Raw genomic sequence first — 5,392 nt, 5'->3', positions numbered from 1 at the left:
CCCTGTAAAGTTTTCACGCCTATTTCTTTCTTGAGAAATAGAGCTGCAGTGTACAGTCTGAAGACACATGAGGTTGCCATCTTGCTGAAGCCACAGAAATCTGGGTGTCGCACATTTCTGGCTTGGAGGTTGCTCGAGAACCGTTTGTAGGCTTCCTCAGATTTTATGAAAGGCAGAAATATAAATATAAGAAGTGAAAGTCCCCACTATCTGTATCTAGACCTTTTCTTTTTTGCTGTTGCAGTTGCTGCAGATAACAACACTAGCTGTGCCCCATACGCGACAGAGCTGGGAGATATTTCATACAGCTGTGTTCCATTTTCTGCACTGTGCTGGAGTCCCTTTCTAGATATTTCATTTCCTCCTTTCAGCTCTTTATCTAACAGAGCTTGCCAGCCATGACAGATTGCCCTGTGCTTTTGGGGGGGGGTGTGATACACATAAATGTCAGATAGGGATGAGGTCAAATGCATCAAACTCTCAATTAAAATCTTTTAATGTATGTAAAGAGCCCTGACACACTTGCATGAGTGAGCATTGCTTAAAGAGCACAGCCTGCTGCAGACACTCACAGATCAGAAGGCATGGAAAGGAAGAGAGGCAGAAGAACCACTGGAAGTGGACTGAGGTTGAGATGGTCACAGGCAGGGGCATATTAGGCACCGAGGAAGCTCTCTTTAGATTAGCTTAGGAAGGACTGGAATGAAAAGGCATGCATGACACTGGACTTTGCTGGTGTGTGTATGCAAGTGTACCATGATGCTGAATTTGTAACATGTTGTGTGCAGCATTAGGAAATACTCTGGTCAGTAACAACGCTTTAATGCAGGGTTTCTGTGTTCATAAAGCTTAAGGAGCTTATAAAGTTGTCATCGACCTCAGCCCAGATTCTTAGGAATGTAAATGAAACAACCACCATTCTTAGGGATCATAAAATGTAAGAAGGAGAAGAAGGGGAAGGAGAAGTAAAACAAGTGAAAATAATGTTTATACAATAATGAGAGGTATGGATATGGGTGGCACTGTGGTCTAAACCACTGAGCCTCTTGGGCTTGCTGATCAGAAGGTCAGCAGTTCAAATCCCTGGCACGGGGTGAGCTCCCGTTGCTCGGTCCCAGCTCCTGCCAACCTAGCAGTTCGAAAGCACACCAAAAAGTGCAAGTAGATAAATAGGTACCACTCCAGCGGGAAGGTAAACAGTGTTTCCGTGCATTGCTCTGGTTTTGCCAGAGGTGGCTCAGTCATGCTGGCCACATGACCCGGAAAAACTGTCTGTGGACAAATGCTGGCTCCCTCGGCCTGTAAAGCAAGATGAGTGCCGCAACCCCAGAGTCGTCTGTGACTGGACTTAACTGTCAGGGGTCCTTTACCTTTTGCCTTTTTAATGGGCCTGGATTAGAGACCCCTTGAGTACCTCATGTATGCTGTCTTGGGCTCCAGGACAGGAGTGAGTGAGTGAGTGAGTGAGTGAGTGAGTGAGTGAGTGAATACGCCAAACAAACAAGAACTCAACACCAGAGGGCAGATTGAGACAATTCATGTGGTGCCTGTCACTGCCATCTGGCCCTCAGAATATTGTCCAGAGAAAAAAGTGGCCCTTGGGCTGGAAAAATGGTCCCCACTACCGTGGTTTAGTGGCCAAGATGTAGGAAGCCAAGGCTCAAATCTGTGTTGATTGAATAAGCAAGAGAGAGAGCAAGAGCATGAGAGCTCTTGGCTACCCATCTCTCTCCTCATCACTGTCTCCACTATCTTCCATGAGTTGAGGGGCTAACGTCTGAAGTGGGGAAGCTCCTGCACTTGCAGAGGCTACCATCACAATTTAAACCCTGATCTTCCAGGGTACTAAATCTTACATCCTCTAAGGACAGGAGGCTTCCCCCTCATGGAGGGCAGCTGCAATGGAGGGATGGGAGAGGACTCATCCCTGCTCTCTCTGACAGGATGCTACTTACATGCTGGCATCCATCTGTCTCGAGAGACAACGGAGTGCGCCTCTGGGGGTGAATTCAAACCACAAGAGAATCACAGCGCCTGCTGTGGCTGCAGAGACTGCTAACTCATAATTGCTGCCTCCCACATTGCTTATGCTGCATTAGCGCCACGGAGGTGACTTTTCCTGGGTGCAAGCCTGGGCTGCACAGACAACATGGACTGCCTCTCGGCCTTGCTGTTGTGCACCAAAAGGTAGCAGACCAGTATGTTTGCTCAGGTGGGGGAGAGAGCATTTCAGCCCCTGAGGAAGGTTAATGTGATTCCCTGAATAATGCACACTTCCAGTGCAGATCATGCAGGCTGGCTTCACCTCTTGTCTGTCATGAGCCTTAAGCACATAGCTAATTGCATGAGTCAACAAGTACATGTTTTAGGAATGTGATCGGAAGCTGCCTTAGACCATGGGCAGATGATTGGTCATTCAGTATGGTCTGCTTTGGCCTCATTGGTTTTTTAGGTGGAGATTTCTGCCATCACTTGGTGCCTGATCCTTTCAACCAGAGATGCTGCGGATCGAACCTTGTGCCTTGTGCATGCGCTGTATGGACTCTGCCCTCTTTCAAGTTATAGCGTAGTTGTAAGTAAAAGCTTTTCCAACTGAATAATCTTTACAATGGGAAGAATTGCTCCAATTCTACACCCTTGACAATTATGTCTGGGTCATAGACTTTCTTGCCCGGACAATTGCCCCTAACTGGAATTCCCAATGCAGGGAGTTGGATCTCTCGCCCACTTGCAAGCAAGGTAGCATCGGCCGCACACAGGGGATGTTGTAACCAGCTCAGAGGCCACGGTGCTGCAAATAGGTTTTCTGCCTCAGTGAGAACTGTAGAAAAGGCTGCTCCCTCTCTGGCATGCTGCCCTCGCTGGTCTCGCCTTGGAGGTTTGCAACCGCGCTCCGGTGTTTGTTCCCAGCTGCTTTGTGTGAGCTCAGTGCATTTTCCTTGCAGTTACGACAGGGCTGCAGAAAGCTTGACAGAACAGAATTAGCAAGATCTCTCAACCCCCCACATTTGAATAAAATTCCAAGAGAGTGGGTAAGAGAGGAAAAGCCCATGATCCTGGTAATTAAGCTGTAAGGCCCACCAGGGATTTGCTGTCATCATGTCATCTGATATGTGTGGAAGACCAAAGAGGAGCCAGATGTCAGGTTGCCTAATCCCCCTCCTCCGCTCCCCAGAAGGTTCTTCTGACTGTGCTCGGAAGGTTTTCTGTGGAAGCCTGGGAAAGGAATGATTCACAAAACAATCCTGAAGGATAAATCTTGTAATTCAGGGCGCTGAACAGCTGGTAGTTTAAAGCACTGAACAGCAGTTTAGTGATTAATTCGCCTCTTTAAAATGCAGAGCGATGCGATACGATGAAATACAGCTCCAACTTTGCGCGATGCCTCTCTCGTACACACAGCCTGCCTCTCCAAATGCTTTCTTTTAGGGTTAAAAATGCTTACAAATATAATGCTAAGTAATTGCAGGAGGAGACACGGATGAGGGCGAAAGAGGGTGGAAAACTCATTCCTTCTTAGCAGAGGCTGTGTACAAACATCCGTTTACGCTGCACCCAGTGTGCTCGCACTGTTGGTTTGTGAAGCCATGCGCACATGACACCAGTCACACTCCACAGCTAGCCTGCCGTTTCTTGAGAAACTGTGGCAATGGACGCATCAGTAGCTTAACACACACACTGGAGAGGGGGCAGGGATGTGTTCGCCCAACGCCAGTTACCTGATCCCTTTCCCTGCACCTGTAACCCCACATCCCACAATCCTATTCAACGAAGCCATCATCTGCGCATGCTCTGTCACCTGCACATTCACAACGGCTGTCTCTAATGTGCACACCTCCGTACACACTGCTATTCACTCTCCTTCCAGTGGAGAATGTGTTCATGCAGTGTGTGTTCCAACCACTGGTTTGGGAAGCACTAAACACGCGGCCCGTATCTATCCTGCTACATATTATGAAGTGTTGTGTGCCCCTCCCCCCATTGGCTTTGATCCATTTCGAGAAAAGGGAGAACCGAGCTACATTTTAAGCCAGTGATATGTACACAGCTAAAGTGCTTCGTCTCCTTCTCCCTACTGCAAATACTGAAAAATATTCAAAAATGTGTATGAGATACGGTCTGTATGAAGCGCATTCTAGAAGCAGCTTATCCCTCACAGTTACAATTCCCAGCAACCCGTAACAAACTACAGTGCCCAGAATCCTTTGGGGGAAAGAATGTGCTTTGAACGTGCTTTAAAGCGTTAGTGTACACACAGCCCAAATGCAGAAACTGTACTTTCAAGTCATGAAATAGTGTGCTAGCTGAGTAACAGTTGGGGTTTTTTATAGTTCAAAAAATGGGGAATGGCCATGGTGTGTTTCTCCCTAACAGAGGTATTACCTTAATAAGGATTTTGAATTGCTCCCTCCCACCACACTGGCTCCCACTGGGCCAACACATCTGCATTTACTTCTTGTGTACGCTTAAATGCTGTCAGGTGCTGAAGCTGGGAACCCTTGGTTCCTATGTTCAGCTCCCCCATGTGGTGAGTCGTGAGAAGTGCAGGCTGGAGCATCTCCCTGGGCTGAGAAGTATTCCCAAGCTCTGGACTGGAGCCATCCACTCAGAGGCTGACCACTGGGCCCTCCTAGGCAGGACTATAAAAAGCTTTCATGTTTGGGCTGCTATTTTGCCGGAGCAAAAATGTTTCTCTCTGACTATTGTGTGTTTCAGTGTACTCATCAGCTCTGACTTCTGGGCCTGGCTTTGTCCTTCGACTCCTTGGCACATCTCCTGGCTCTTGGATCCCAGCTCCTGGCTCCTCTCATCTCTGACAGCTGCCTGCAGCTCAGTTCTGGCTCATGCTCAGACAGTGCCCAAGCACCCACATTCCCATTGACAACAGCAGGATATACGGCCAGCAGGATGTGGTGGACCTACATTTTTGGGACTTCTTTGCAACCAGCAATGAGGTCTGGGTAACCACTGTTATCTTCTTCAGAGGGGCTGTTCCATGAGAAAATCACCACCATTTTTATTTTATTTTTTAAAAATTAAGTATTACAGCTCAGATTTTGATTAAAATTGCTCTACTGGGTTGTCTTGCATGTCAAAGTCACTGGTGTGAATAAATATTTCCTGCGCCTTGTAGTTTTCAAGTTATGGTGGAGTGGAAATTAAAGAAATGCATGAATAAAGTCGCTTCTGGGGCCCCTCTGGGATGAAGGGCCCTGAAGCTTAAGGCTTCATTAGTTTCATAGTAAATCTGCCCCTGTATATGGTGTTGCTTCATGCATAACCCCCCCTTTTTTTGCATAAGTTCATTTCAATGAATGTCACACCATTTGGCAACTGAATGTACGCTGAAAAGGGAGCTGCATCCAGGGCCAGCCCAAGGCATTTTGCTGCC

At 47.5% G+C, this 5,392-nt stretch overlaps 1 long non-coding RNA gene across 1 annotated transcript; it reads left to right on the top strand.

Moving 5' to 3' along the window:
- The first annotated feature begins 551 nt into the window (after nucleotides 1-551).
- LOC308476008 lies at nucleotides 552-5,079 on the top strand. The gene is made up of 3 exons (XR_013985636.1): nucleotides 552-710; nucleotides 2,453-2,572; nucleotides 4,717-5,079. It is a non-coding gene; the product is annotated as an uncharacterized lncRNA (long non-coding RNA).
- Nucleotides 5,080-5,392: the final 313 nt, after the last annotated feature.

The sequence above is a fragment of the Podarcis pityusensis genome (genome assembly GCF_964106645.2).
Source record: "Podarcis pityusensis genome assembly, chromosome: 4".
Taxonomy (NCBI): domain Eukaryota; kingdom Metazoa; phylum Chordata; class Lepidosauria; order Squamata; family Lacertidae; genus Podarcis; species Podarcis pityusensis.
This window is presented reverse-complemented; position numbering and strand designations above follow the sequence as displayed.